General features: G+C 49.6%; 1 long non-coding RNA gene across 3 annotated transcripts; it reads right to left on the reverse strand.

Annotated features, from left to right (window-relative positions):
- Nucleotides 1-8,871: 8,871 nt before the first annotated feature.
- LOC125321001 lies at nt 8,872-14,821 on the reverse strand. 3 transcript variants are annotated; one of them, XR_007201380.1, is made up of 3 exons: nt 14,731-14,821; nt 14,153-14,260; nt 8,872-13,795 (listed from the first exon to the last, which is right to left on the reverse strand). It is a non-coding gene; the product is annotated as an uncharacterized LOC125321001 (long non-coding RNA). The 3 variants fall into 3 exon arrangements; XR_007201381.1 differs by having other exon boundaries at nt 14,153-14,257; nt 14,731-14,819; XR_007201382.1 differs by lacking the exon at nt 14,731-14,821 and adding an exon at nt 14,513-14,523 and having other exon boundaries at nt 14,153-14,257.
- Between the last annotated feature and the right edge of the window lie 949 nt (nt 14,822-15,770).

Here is a 15,770-nt window from a genome sequence, read left to right on the forward strand (position 1 = left end):
GTCGCAAATGTCCCATGGTCAGCAAGCATCCAGAATGACAGCTAATTGGATGCAAAAGAGAGCAAGAAAGAAAGAGAGCTTAGTTACTAACTGGGCTCAGCTGCAGAAGTCACATCTCCCTGTGGTCCTGCTGGATGCCTGCAAGGGTAACTAAGTCGACTTCTGCCCCAGTGTGAGCGAGGGTGTAGCGGCTACCCCTCCCTACTGTTTGGACTCACCACCCAAATAGTAGCCTCATGATTCGGTGTCACACAACTCATACGAGTCATGACATGAGCTGCTGACCCTTTGCCCAGGGGGTGGTGAGCTGGATAAAGTCGGGCAGCTGCTCAAGGGGTAGCGCTGCCATGACTCTTGGAATCCCTCACTTTAGAGCAGGATACGCCAATCGCCTAGCCAGGGCCACCTTGGTTGACCTCTGTGTTTTGAGGGAAACACATCAATCAAGCAACTGCACGCGCAAGGCCATCACTCTAATCCATCAGAACCTGGGTGTGTACGCCACTTGTTCCAACTACATGGGGGCAAGACTGGACCGGTTGCCGTATTCTGCCACCTGGATGCTCTGCACTGCTTGCAACCCAGTGGCACCGAGTGCTGGAGACATGGTCTTGTACCAGAGCCCATCCGTGCATATAGCTATATCCCAGACTGTTGGAAAGGGCATGCGCATCATGCCGTACAGGGCCATGTCACTGGTAGTGCATGGCTATGCCCCAATCTGTGACCGATTAAGACTCCAAACCCTGATTGGGAAACTCATTTTGCTGCACGCTGCAAGGTGTGTACCATGACGTCATCCATTTACCACCTCAATCTTGGGCCAAAATTTACTGATTTTGACCAAGGTGGACAGGCTACCTTCATTAAACCCAGGAAAGTGTGTATTGTGATATGCTCAATAAATGGGAGCAGAGTTACTAACTGGGCTCAGCTGTGGAAGCCGCACCTTCTCAAGGCCCCGCCGGATACCCTTAGTGGTATCTAAGTTGGCTTCTGCCCCAGTATGAGAGAGGGTGTACCCCTCCCTATTGCTTGGACTCACCCCTCAGTGATAGCTTCACATCTTAGCTGAAACAAAATTGTTTGGTAACAGCTCTTATTGCTGTTGCCCAGAGCCTAGTCCATGGACTTGTGTTGGACACGGCAGTGGGGGAGAGGGCCCGCTGTCAACTTCGACTACCCTCACTTGGACTGACATCTATCTTTGACTGGTTTTGGAACAATGGTCCAATCAATGAGATTGCTCTACGTATCAACAGCCACTCTGACTGACCCCTTAGATCTGAGGGTCAGTACAGCTGATATTGATACCTTTAACTGCTACCTTTACCCTCCACACTGGCAGCTGAGAACCTCAATTTAGTATGTTTGGAGCTTGTTAATTCCACGATTGACTATGACAGTCATTGGGGAATTTGGGAGAGGTTTGCCAAGTACCCCGAGGCATATGAAGCCTTACCAAATAGGTCCACCCGGGATGGAGAAACTGAGTGCGTGCTTAAAGATCACAGAGACAAGGATGAGCCTGTAACATCTGCAGCTCTCCCTGGGACAAGCTCAGGCATGATACCGATTGATACACACGTGGTATCTGTTCCTGACAAAAATCCATCCTGTCCATGCTGTGATACCCGATTCAATTGGATGCTGGGGCTGATTGACCATGTAAAGAGAACCCACAGGAAAAAAAAGATCATCTTTAAGTGTCTCAAATGTGGTAAGGAAATCCAAAGTACCATGTTGGGGTGGGTCAGCCTGCTCTCAGGCTGAAACCATCAAATGTCAGTCAGCAGAAGAGATCACTGAGGTAGGTCTAGGTTACCTCCCCCTGGGTGGCTCCCAATCCTAAATTACCTCCCCCTGTTCCAGAAAGTTCTCCCTTTTTTAGTTATTCATTGGTTCCCTGTTATGACTCCTGCCTCCCTGTTTTCCCCATTTGTTCTGAAAAATTGGATCCTCCCCTCTGCTTGTACCCCATTGGTTGTTTTCCCTTTCCCTGCCTTACTCCACCCCCCCATAAAGGGGACTAGCCCGCGTCTCCTCAGGGCTTTTGCTGGTCCCTGGTCCCTCCTGCAAATAAACCTGTTGGAACTCACACCAGAAGCCCCTCCCGCCTTCTTTGCCTCCGGGCAAACGCCAGCCTGATCATCGGCTGCCCGACGTGTTTCCTCTGAGGAGGAGCCAGTGCACGCACCCATCTCACACCAATTCCACTGAGCCGTCCAGCGAGGACGCTGTGGAGGCTAACGCTGCGTCCCCTCTGCCCGAGGGCACGCCGGGGCTTGTGGTGACAAGCCCCCGGTTGCGTTAGTACCACAGTATCTCCTGCCACTTCCCACAGTGCAAAGGAAATGGGGAAGTAGTCCCAAAGGGTGATTGGATCTGTGAAGTATGCCAGAAGGCTTTCTCCACCAAGATTGGCTTGGGATAGCACAAGAGGCTGGTGCATCCTCTTATAAGGAACCTGGAACAAATTGCTGCCCCCCATCCAAAGGAAACATCGGTTAGAGGAGCCCACCAAAAAGTGTGGACTGAGGAGGAAGAGGCTCTTCTGAGACAATTACTGATAAAGTATGATGGTAACATCAATAACTTAACTGCAGAGCATATTCCATCTAAAATGGCAAAGCAGGTGTTGGGGTCCCTCCCCCGCCGTGTAGCCCTGGGAGAGGGGCCCTGAGGGCACAGACACGGGGTTTCCCTGCCCCTGCTCAGCCTCGTTCCCATTGGTTGGTTTGTGTTCCCTGCGCGGGCAGAAGGACCCTTGGTCCCGTGACTGGAACAGTTCCTCGGCAGAGCTCCGGCCATGCGGCTGGAGAAATAAACATCTCTGAAACAGCTATCAAGAATCTGCCTGTCCGTATATATTTCCTTTCCACGGGACGCCTGGTTTGGTATATGTATGTTGCAGGATCCCCACTGCAACATAATGGTGGGGATTTGTGAGCAGAACGATCCCCGATCCCTAAGCGACTGATTTGTGTGAGTAAACCCTAGAAACTTTGGATTCCTCTTCTTGGTTTTGCTTTGCTATTCCGTATCTAAACTATGGAGGAACCGTGGGAAGACTCTTGGCTCTCAGAGCCGCATATGAACATTTATCTTAAACTTAAAAAGATTCTTGAACAACAGTTTGTAAATTTTAGCTTGATTCAAGCTCAAAAAGAACTGAAACACTTCCTGGCATGGTTGTTTAAGAACTTTTTCTATGTTTCTTGGGATTTAATTCTTACCAAGGGCTTTTGGAAAACCGTTTGGACACAGTTAATACTGGAGTCAAAATATATGCCGATGGAAGAATATTTTCGTGAATATTATTTAATTACCGAGAGTGTTGAGCAATGTCAGCTGTGTCCTGGCGAAGGGAAGCCTGGCGCAGGGACCGTGCGGCCTAGGCCACATGCGCCGAGTGCTCTGCGAGCAGCAGCGAGGCAGTTCCCGCATGCGGGCGGAGCCACGCGAGCCGCAGTGTCGGTGGCGGAGCGAGGAGCGGCGGGAGCCGGCGGTGCCCGCCCGGCCCTGCACAGCGTGTGGTGGAGCGAGCCCCGGGAACGCCCGACCGAGAGGGGTGGCGCGCGGGCGGCGGCTGGCGGCGGTGGCGGTGGAACGGAGCCGTGCCCAGCCGAGACGCGCGCTGGAGCAGGGTGCGGGGGGGTCGTCGCTCGGGGGCCCGGCCAAGACGTGGGTACAGCGCCTGGCAGCGGCAGCGAAGCTGTGACCAGAGGAGGTGATGCGCGGAGAACTGAGCGGCGCGGCCCGGCCCGGCCCGCACAGCCCCGAACGCGACCCCGGGAAGAGCGCGCAGGCACGAGCAGCCCCGACAATTCCAACACGGGAGCAACCGAAGGAGAGAGCAAAGACGCAGCGAGACAGAAAACAGCAGCCACTCGGAAAAAGGAAAAAATCATAGCAACTAAGACCTTAGGGATAGTAAAATGGTATAATGTTAAGCAAAATTATGGTTTTATAACAAGGTGTGACAACCAGCAAGACATATTCGTGCATAGAACTGCTATTAAAAAGAATAACCCTGAAAAATGCATCCCAAGCTTGGGAGATGGAGAGGTAGTGGAATTCAAAATTATACGAGGTAGAAAAGGGTTACAAGCATCGCAGGTCACTGGGCCTGATGGTGTTTGTGTGAAAGGCAGTATATATGCAAAAAATCGTAGTCATGTTAGACAATATCTCCATTGTAAACCCCCCCTACAGTCTCCCTTTCCTAATCCCACCTTTCCCTTTTACCCTATGTCCTATTACCCCCAGTGTATTCCCAATCCGTTTTTTCATCCATGGTTTCCCTCACAAAACCATGCTTTTGCCAATTGTTTCCCCAAAAATCCCTTTCCAATGCCGAGTGGGGGATGAAAAGGGGGAGGGAAGAAGTTAAACCCTCTCCTGCCTCAGTTTCCCCACAAAGCATGCTCAGAGAGTCCTGTCTCCCTTCTGTCAGCCCTAAGATGTTCCACAGAATCTGATTGGACATTTAAAGACTCAGGAGGGTGGCTTGTTTTGTTTTGAAACTGTTCTTGTTATGTTTATCCAGTTGTTTTCATTCTCCTTTTATTAAAATAAAACGGGTGAGGTGTTGGGGTCCCTCCCCTGCCATGGAGCCCTGGGAGAGGGGCCCTGAGGGCACAGACACGGGGTTTCCCTGCCCCTGCTCAGCCTCGTTCCCATTGGTTGGTTTGTGTTCCCTGCGCAGGCAGAAGGACCCTTGGTCCCGTGACTGGGACAGTTCCTCGGCAGAGCTCCGGCCATGCGGCTGGAGAAATAAACATCTCTGAAACAGCTAGCAAGAATCTGTCTGTCCATATATATTTCCTTTCCACGGGACGCCTGGTTTGGTATATGTATGTTGCAGGATCCCCACTGCAACAAGCAGGTATGTGATAAAAGATGTCTTCTAAAAGTTCCCTCTAAAGCTGTTCAACCTGATAGAGATGGCTAATGGTCCTAATGTGGGGAGAGGAGAACATGCCCAACTGCCAAATTTCTGATAGAGGGACTGCTATGGCTCTATTATTCATGGGCCTTGAATCCTTCCCTTCACAGAAGGAAGCAGATAACACCGCTTGTAAAGCCCTGATTATTGAGAAAGAAGTGGAAAAGAATATTAAAGAGATGAGGAGGAATACTCTGCTCCGGGGCCACACGGGATTACGTTGGACCATCTTGTCAAAATGCATCCCAGGTATTCCCTATTGATGGAGACCTTCAATTTATGGCTCGTAACCAGAACTCTTCCTGCTGCCCTGAGTGAATGCTGGTCAATCTTGACCCCCAAGTCTATCGATATGGATAGGCTTAATGACATCAATAACTGGAGGCCTACCACCATTGCTTCTATGGTGTTTAGGTTATTCTCCAGGACTTTAACAGCAAGATTGACCAAAGCATGTCCCATAAACCTCAGACAAAGGGGATTTATACATGCAGCAGGATGTTCTGAGAATCTGAAGTTGTTGCAACTTATTGTAAACATGCGAAAAAGGAGCACAAAGAGTTTGGGATTGTTTTCGTGGACATTGTGAAAGCTTTTGACACCGAATGTCATCAGCATATTATCATGAGTCTGATGCAGAGAGGGGTTGACCCCCACATTAAACATCTTGTTGGCAAAATTTTACGGACATCGACACCAAAAAGGAAAAGACAAATCCTTTTAAGTGTCAAACAGGGTGATCCAATGTCACCCTTATTATTCAACATGGTGCTTGGCCCTCTATTATGTAAATTGGAGAATCTTGGTGAGGGCAACTGTCAAGGAAGTTTCAAAGTTACTGCCATGGCCTTTGTTGATGATTTAGTGTTATTGAGTGACTCCTGGGAAGGTATGTGTACGAACATCAAGATCCTAGAGACTTTTTGCCATCTAACTGGTCTCAAGACACAGGGGGAGAAATGTCATGGCTTTTACATCAAGCCAACTAAAGACTCTTCTTATACCATCAATGACTGTCCAGTGTGGACGATAAATGGCACCCCCCTTAATATGATTGACCCCACTCACTCTGAGAAATATCTCGGTTTACACATTGATCCCTGGACTGGTATAGCAGATACAGGTTTATCCGAAAAACCAGAAATTAGCTTTGTTGGATTGGTGACGCACCACTAAAGCCTCTTCAGAAAATCAATATACTGAAAACTTATAGCATCCAAAGGTTGGTACACCCTGCCCACCACACTGAAGTAAAAGTTGGGCTCCTCAAATCCCCTGACTTGTTAATTCAATCTTTTGTCAAGGAATAGCTTCATCTTGCACCAAACATCTGTGATGCTATCTTGTACTCGGATTGTAAAAATGGTGGTCTGGGTTTCTTCAAGTTGGTGGCGCTTCTTCCAAGTATACAAGCACAGAGATTGCATAGACTGGCCCAGTCTTTGGATGAGGTTTTGACAATGCTCCTAAGAGGGGAACACCTGGAATTGATGTATGAGAAACTGTGCATACGAGCTGGGGGTGATAAAGAGAATATCCCACCAATTTGGAAGCCTATTCCATTACCAGAAGGTATCCTTGCTGAGGGTGAAGATGCATCTGAACGGGAGGTTGCCGTTCCAAAGATCCGCTGCCCAAGACCTTGTAACGGACAGAAACATGAATACAGGAAGTGGAAGCAACTGTTACTCCACGGCCACGGTATTGAGAACTTTGAAAATGATAATATTGGTGGATAGCAAGGTACAGAGGAATACCTCACAGAAAATTGATAACTGCGCTACAACTGAGAGCCAATGCCTTCCCCATTTGAGGGTTCCTGGCCAGGGGTAGGCAAAATGAATGTGTGAAAACCTGTAGACATTGTGGCACTGGTAATGAAACACCAGCCCATATTATTGGGAATTGTCCAATACCTCAAGAGGTCAGGATTAAAAGACACAATTCCATCTGTGAGATGCTTAGCTGAGAGGCTAAAAAGAAGAATTGGACTGTATTCCACGAGCAGCGTATCAGAGATGAGAACAACGAGTTATACAAGCCAGATCTGATCTTTTTAAAGGAGAGGCATTCGTGCTGGACATGACGGTCAGATACCAGCACTCCATCTCATCCTTGAAAGATGCTGCCAATGAGAAGGTCAAGAAATATTAGCAACTTCATAGACAAGTTCAAGATCCTAAAAATGCAGCAGACGTTGAATTCATGGGCTTTCCTGTAGGAGCGCAAGGAAAGTGGTACGAGAAAAACTCTGAGTTGCTACTGGCCCTAGCTTTCTCTAAGAAGAGGCAAGAGAAGACTGCCTGGGCCCTGGCATCCACAGCGCTCCTCTCTTCCATTGACATCGTTCATATGTTTGTGAGCAAAGCTCAATCGTTTCTGTTGATGGAAAATAAATACAGCTGAATGGCATTGCTGGACAGTGCGTAGGACACATGAGAACAATACAATTCTGCCAATCGTCCTGTGTCGCCCACTGCCCGTATTTGGGATAAATTTAACGATCTGGACCAGGTGGATGGGCCACCTATACTTAACCCAGAAAAGAAATGTATAATCATATATGTGAAAGGAATGGGAGGGATTTATCTCTACAAACAAACTGTGGGTCTGCTCGTGGATAAAGCCAGATACTGAGAGATGAAAGAAGCAATGGGAGGAACCATAAATTCCATAGGAATTCCACTGATTGACACAAACTGTTACTCACCCAAGACTGTGCTAAATCCCTGGATTTAGAGAAAAAGAACAGAGACACAAGGAAAAGAAAAGGGGGGTATACATTAGAATAGGGTCTGTATTAGGTGATTCAGGAAGTCTGTACCTCTCAAGTACCTCAGCCAATGGGGAAAGAGAGAGGGAAATGCGGCAGGGAAATTAGGATAAAAAGGAGGCTGCGTCCTCTATCAATCTGAGAGACCCATGGGAAATGCCCATGACCTCTCTCTTTATTCAAATAAAGTAACAGGACTCCTCTATCTCCTTTTTGGACATAAACCTCTGGTGTTTGTGGATTAATTTTCCTGACATATGTTTAGTAAGAAACCATGAAGGTGTTCCTGGAGTAAGATCAAATGGAACAAGTGTATAAGAAACTGTGGACTCAAGCTGGAGGAGACAGAGAAAAGATACTGTCAATTTGGGAGACCAAAATGGTGACTGAACCAATTGGCTCATATAGTGCAGACATAACTTTGGAGTGGGAAGCACCGTCTTTAAAAAGCAAATTTCCTAAACCATGCAATTGGCAAAAAAATTGAATTCAATAAGTGGACTAAGTTATTGTCCCAGGACTGCGGAATCACAAATTTTGAAGGAGACAAAGTTAGTAATCATTGGCTGCAAAATAATAGACGCATACCTCACAGGAAGCTCCTTTCAGCATTACAGCTGAGAGAGAATGTCTACCCCACGAGAGAATTTTTAGCCGGGGTAGACAGGACCAATACCTCAAGGCAAGCAGACACTGCAAGGCGGACAATGAAACTTGCACCCACATCATTGGCAACTGCCCAGTTACACAGGATGCTAGGATTAAGAGGCACAGTTACATCGGCGAGGTGCTGTCTAAAGAGGCGAAGAAGAAGGACGGGGTAGTGTTTCAGGAACCGCATATAAGCGATAACAACAAAGAGTTATATAAACCTAATCTGGTACTGGCGAAAGTCGCCCAGGCATTTGTCGTGGATGTGACAGTGCAGTAGGAATCAGCCAAAACATCGCCGGAAGAAGCCACTCCTGAGCAAGTGAACAAGTACAAACACCTGGAGAAAGAGGTATGAGAACTTACCAATGCAAAGGACGTTGTGTATGAGGGCTTAGCTACAAACTGGGCATCGCTGCAGAGGTCGCACCTCCTTGTGGTCCCACTGAAAACGCTGAGAAGGGTAATGAACCTGACCTCTGCCCCAGCAAGTTATTGGAATCATCAGCCAACAATAGTCCCAAAATCGGTGAAACAAATTTAAGGTAAGAGCTGTGGAGCTTTTTACCCAAAACCTAGCCCACGGGTTTGTGCTGGCCAAAGATCAGCAAGTGGTTGGGGGTCCACCACCAATCTAATACTTCCTCTCCTTAATTTGCTACAAACTAAAATTCCGGATCCGTAAAATGGGGCCATCGATACGCTTATTCCAGGTATTGACCAGCACCCAGACCAGCCCTTCTGACTGGGTAGACTGGGGCCTAGCAATTTAAAACTAGACCCCTTGTCTAACACTGAAGGAGACCTGTTGTCTGCAAATTTACCATCTGCCCCCCAAGATTTGGTGGAAAATGAAAATGAACTGGTGGTGTTGGAGTTTTATAACTAGGGAGTGTCTGAAACGAATAAATGTGTTCATTTTTCCACAAGTTGGGAGGGTTTGAACAGGCTGCCAGAGGTGTACAAACGTCTTACACCTCATCTGAGTGCTGGAGAAGACAGCTGTCTCCTTAAGACCAACAAGTTGTTTGTACTTAACAATGGGGAAAAAAGCAGCGAGGAAAAGACAGAAAGCACATCAGAAACATCGCCTCCCGAGCCAGAGAACAACACGCCAGCAAAATCCCCACCCGTCCCAGGGAACAGCGTGAATCGGACACCGGAGGACATTCCAACAGTGATGATTCCCGACAAAAATCCACCATGTCCATGCTGTGGAACCCGGGTGGACCATGTGTTGGGCTTAATTAAACACCTGAAAGGGGCCCACAGGAAAAGGAGGATTCGGTTTCAATGTGCCACATGAGGGAGGGAAAACAGTAACTATCAGTAACTACTGCTAGTCCTTTTCCTAAATGCAGGGCAACAGCTGAAACAGCTCCAGCAGGGCAGTGGATCTGTGAGGTTTGCAGCCGTGACTTCAAAACAAAAATCGGCCTGGGACAACACAAAAGATTGGCACACCCGATTGTCAGAAATCAGGAAAGGATTGTTGCTTCCCACTCAAATGAGACCTCTGGCCGAGGAGCTCACAAAAGGTGTTGAACCAAGGAGGAAGAACATCTGCTGCTAAGGTTAGAGGCTCAGTTTTGGCAAAACAAAAACATCAATAAACTCTTAGCCAAACACATTCCATCCAAGACAGCAAAGCAAATCAGTGACAAAAGGAGATTGCTGCCCGAGGAACCAGCTGTGGGCATGGGAACAGAACCTGGGATGAGTCATCACACAGATAATGAGGAGAATAGCTGGGGAACATCAACCAGAGAGGGAGAGGCAGCTGCAGGCCCATTAGCAGAGAACTCTGGGTGAATGGCTTTCAGCTGGGAAACTCAACACCTTCCCACAGGCATTCCAGCAGTTACTTCATGGCCACGAGATGACATCACTGGTTAATGAGTCAGGGCAGGACTGCTTCGGGATGCCTCCATATGATAAGCCAGATAAGAACATCAACCCAAGATAAGAACAAAAGGAAGACCCAGGAAAGAAACTCAAGAAGACCTGTCAGGGAGCAATCAAGAGAGGTAATTACCTGCACTTCCAGTGCCTGTTCCATCTAGATAGGGGGAAATTAGCCAAGATTACTCTGGATGATGTTGAATGTTTGTCCTGTGACATGCCACCCCGCGAAATTTATTCAGCATTTAAAGCCAGATGGGAAACACCTGGTAAGTTCAAGAGCCTTGGGAACTTCCAAATTAAAGGGAAAGCTGACAACAGCGCTTTCAGGGACTTAATTATGGCTAAAGAAATTGAGAAGAATGTGCAGGAAATTAGCAAAAATTTGGCTCCTGGTCCAGATGGGATTACCCTAAGGGACCACAAGATGATGGACCCCAAGTTCTCCCAGACCATGGAGATAGTCAACCTTTGGTTAACATCAGATAAAAATCCCAGACATGGTGAGGGGATGCAGGACTGTGTTAATACCAAAGTCAGCCAAACCGGATTGTTTAAAGGACACTGATAACTGGAGACCCATCACAATCGATTCCATCTCGTTAAGACTGTTCTCCAGAATAATGAGAGCAAGGTTGACTAAGGCATGCTCCCTCAACCCAAGGCAAAGTGGCTTTATAAGAGCAGCGGAATCCTCTGAAAACTGGAAACTCCTACGAACAATAATTCCATCTGCCAAAAGAGACTACAGACCGCTGGGTGTCGTATTCATGGGCATTGCTAAGGCTTTTGACACCGTGAGCTACCAGCACATTCTACATGATCTGCAGCACAGAGAAGCGGACCCCCATGTCACCAGACTGGTGAGCAATATGTATGAGAACATCCATACATATCATCACATTAAAACCTGTTCAGAAAATGGACATTCCAAACAAATAGACACCATTCCTACACTAATATACTTGGCAGACCACAAGGATGCAAAGCAGGGCTCCTTGAATCCCCTGACCTACAAATTCAATCGACTGTCAAGGAATGGCTACACTTAACACCATGCACACATGATGCCGTCCTGTACTCCAGCATGAAGGATGGAGGTTTGGGTATCACCAAATTGATGGGCCTCAATCCAAGTATACAGGCCCAAAGATTACGTCGACTTGCCCAATTGTCGGATGATGCCTTAAGATTGTTCCTGAAAGAAGAATGCTCCGATCAAATCTACAGGAAATTACGGATAACAGCTGGAGGAGATAAAGAAAAGATCCTGTCCATATGGGAGCCTAAACCTAAGACAGAACTGCTGGATGGTGCAGGTGATGAAACAACATCAGAATGGGAAGTAGCTACTCTGAAAACTCAGTATCTGCGACCATGTAACCGGAGGAAACAGGAATTTACTAAAGGGAAACAGCTGGTATCCCAGGGCCCTAGTATTACAAACTTTGAGGAGGATAACATCAGCAATTTCTGGATCTTTAGATACAGAGGCATACCTCACAGAAAAGTAATAACAGCATTGCAGCTGAGAGCCAATTGTCTACACCACAAGAGAGCTTCTTCCTGGCAAGAGGAAGACAAGATCAGTGTGCCAAAAGCTGCAGGCACTGCAAGGCTGAAAATGAAACGTGCTCCCACATCATCGGAAACTGTGCAGTAACACAAAATGGCAGGATTAAAAGACACAACTACATCTGTGACATGTTGATCAACAAAGCTACAAAGGAGGATTGGACAGTGTTACAAGAGCCACATGTGAGGGATGACAACGGCAAAATGTACAAACCAGACCTGATCTTTGTAAGAGAAAAACAGGCATTGGTGATGGAGGTGACAATCAAATGTGAATGCACTGAAGCATCTTTACAGGAAGCTGCAACTGGAAAAGTGAGAAAATATCAACATCTTCATGAACACATTCAGGAACTCACCAATGCAGGAGATACCAAGTTTGGGGGCTTTCCCGCTGGAGAGTGGCGCAAGTGGTTCTATGGAACAAATGAGCTCCTAGAGGCCCTGGGTCTCTCCAAAACAAGGCGGGAGAAGACTGCCTGGGCCCTGGCCTCCAGAGCACTCCTCACCTCAGCTGATATTGTTCATATCTTTGCAAGCAAGACTGGCTCGGTTGCATAGAGTCGTTATTGCTTATGCTAATTTAAAAAAAAAAGTTAAATCCTGATGGTACATAAGGACAGTGGGAATGACACAATTCTTCCAAGGATGTAGCATTGTGTTTCACCTACTTTTGAGACTAAATTCTACTGATTTGGACCATGGTGGATGGGCCACCTATACTTAACCCAGAAAAGGAACATATATGAAAATAAATGCTCAGTAAATAGCCAAATGCCTCATCATCTAATTAGTGATGTGAATGAACGGATCAATGAGATTCCCACTGTCCCTACTTACTATCCAGAGAAACCACAGCCAAGGGAACAGGCTTGGCAGAAGCAACACGGAAAAGAAGACCCTGTTGAGCTTGACTCTGCTCTGGCGCTCCGACGAGACATGAGAGGTGTGGAATAAGTGGGAGGCGTGGTGCACACTTGGCAGTGTTGGGTGACCCGCCCACTGGTGTCCCAGCCATCGGTGAAATACCACTACTCTGATTGTTCTGGTGAGCACACCTGGCCTCCCGGGTAGAGGAGGGAAGGCTCCCCATGCCGGCAGCAGGCAGACCGTGTCTGAGACCCCAGTGGGGAGACCTGGCCTTCCGTGACCACACTTGGCATGCTGGGGACACGGGGTACACCTAGTCCCCTGTTCCAGTGGGGAGATGTGGCATCTCATCCCAGTGGAGGGCACACCTGCTTCCTGTGACCAGACTTGGCCAGTGGGAGACAGGAGTGTTTCCCAGGCCTGGGTACCGCTGTGGTCCCTGCCGACTCAGTGCCTGAGCAGGTCCCAGTGAGCCCTAGCACATGTTCCTCCCCCCACCCTTACCTCCCTGAACCACCAGCCCATGGTGACATCAGAGTTGTCTCCAGCCTGCTCAAAAGTAGAGAGATCACAGACAGGCATCCACGCTGACATCTCAAGTCTCTCTGGGCTGCTAAAGAGAAGTGAGGTCACAGGGCCTCCATGGTGACATGCCAGGGCTCTTAAATCTTCCACAGACTTGAGAGGTCACGGACAGTCACAGTGGCTGCATGGTGAGAACACTACGGTCTCTATGTGCTCAGGAGCCCATTTGGCACAGGCACTCACTGAGGTTCTGTGGTGACATCCCAGTGGTCTCTATGCTCCTAAAGAACACTGAGGTCACAGGCAATCCCAGGGGTTCCATGGCGACATCCCAGGAGTCTCCCATCTGCCAAACTGCACTGACTTCACACGCTGTCACAGGGTCTCAATGGCAACATAACAGGTGTCTCCAGGCTGCTGAGCAGACGTGATGTCACAGGCTCTCACAGGGGTTCCACAGTGACATCCTAGGTGTCTCCACGCTGCTGAAAAGCTGTAATGTCACAGGCACTCACAGCGGCTCTACGGTGACATTCTGAGGGTGTCGAAGGCTGCAAAAGAACCATGAGGTCACACGCTGTTACAGGGACTCCATAGGGACATCCCCCCAGGTGTCTCCAGGCTGCTAAAAAGCTTCTTCCTCACAGACACCCAGAAGTGTTCCATTGTGACATCCCAGTGCTCCTAAAGAACACTGAGGTCCCAGGCAATGACAGCAGCTTTGTACTGACATCCCATGTGTCTCTAGGCTGCTAAAGAGCTCTGACGTCACCGGCAGTGACAACGGCTCCATGGGGACATGCCAGGTTTCTCTAAACTGCTGAAGAGCAGTCAGGTCAAAGGCCCTCCCAAGGCTTCCATCCTCACATTCCAAAGGGAGCCAGGTTTTTAAAGAGCCCTGAGCTCACTTGCACTCACACGGCTTCCATGGTGACATCGCAGGGCTCTCTGGGCCTTCTAAGGAGCCCTGACAGTGACAGACGCTCCACGGTCACATCCTAGAAGACTCTGGGCTGCTAAAGACAGGTCAGGAGCAGTCACAGGCACTCCATGGTGACATCCCAAGGCTCTTTAATCTCCCTCCTCTCTCTGTCACCGCCACCACCGCCACCACGGCCACTGCCCCTCTCCTGCGCCTCACCACTCCGCACTGCTCCCGGGGAGAGAAGGAGGGAGTCTTTAGGAGTCGCCGGAGTTCCTGCCTCCCGCCCCGCCCCCGGACAGGCAGCAGCGTGAGCTCTCTAAGCCCGGGGCCCGGGTCTCTAAACCCGCCGTGCCCCTGCCCCGCCTCCCGCCTTCATTTCTGCATCGCTCCCTCGCCCCGCTGCGCTCCTGCTCGCCCCCGCCGCGGGATGAAGAAGAAGCGGGGGACCGTGGGAAAAACGCCGTAAAACCAAAAGACTCCAACCGACCCAGCCAGAAATCTTTTCGCAAAGAGACGCCGCGCAGCCCCCCGCCACCACCCGCAGCCCGTGCCCAGCCTCACCCGTGCCCGGCTTCCCCTGCTCGCCCAACGCGCCCGCTGCCCCCGCGCAGCCTCCTCCTCTCCCGGCCGCCGCCGCCGCCAGCCGCGCCTGGGACCCCGGGCGGCGGCGGGAAAAGCCTTTCCCCTGCTGCTCCGCGCCACCGCCGAGCCTGAGCGGGGAGGGCGGGGCGGCCTGGGCCGCGCGCGGGCCCTGCAAGGCGGCGTGGGGAGCGAGGGGAAAAGAGAAGGAAGGAAAGAAATGCAGGAGAAAAAGCGGCCTGGGCTGGTGCAAAAGGGAAACAACCAACTACCACACTCCCCTCTAAGACCCCTCGCCATACCCGCACCTCCGCCTCCCGCGCCGAAAAATAAACCACCCCGCAACAGAAACGCAAAATTACCTCCTCTCACCTCGCGGAACCAAAGCCGAAAGCCGGCCAAGGGCGCCCGGCCCTGCGCTCTCGCGGCGGGCGGGGGAACTCGCGCCGGGGCCGGTGGCTTGGGGCCGGGCTCGGCCGCCCCGACGCGATCCCCGCCGGCCGGGCTGTGTGTGGGGGCCGTGTGGGCTCTGGGGCAGCGGGGCCGTGGCGGCGCAGGCGGAGCGAAGGTGCTGATAGTGAGGCAAAACATTTGCAGAGAAGCTGCTGAAGTGCCCTGAAGGCCTCTGCCAGCCAGTCAATCCCTTTAGACTGTAAAAGCGCAGTCCTCTTTGCTAGGGTAGGTTCTTCTAAAATCTTCCTCCTTGGAGTATGTGGAGGTTCCTTCCTGGCAGTGACGCCCACCAAGGCTACTCCTGGAGGTGAAGAGAAAGAGAGCTGCCAGGAGTGTTGGTGTGGGGAGTTACATCGAGCTCTACTTCATAACTGTTTCTCTTTGGTTGCTGAAATATGACTGCTTCCCTGCTGCTTTAATAGAGTGCACTCTATTGTGCTCTACTGTACACTGCCAGGAGCAGGTTTGGATTTTCTCCTGTGTAGTCAATAATTGTGACCGAGTCCTTTGTGTCAAATCATTTCTCCTACTGAATAATTTGTTTTCTATAAATTGATCTGTTTTGCCAT

This window comes from Corvus hawaiiensis, unplaced genomic scaffold (genome assembly GCF_020740725.1).
Source record: "Corvus hawaiiensis isolate bCorHaw1 unplaced genomic scaffold, bCorHaw1.pri.cur scaffold_32_ctg1, whole genome shotgun sequence".
Taxonomy (NCBI): Eukaryota; Metazoa; Chordata; class Aves; order Passeriformes; family Corvidae; genus Corvus; species Corvus hawaiiensis.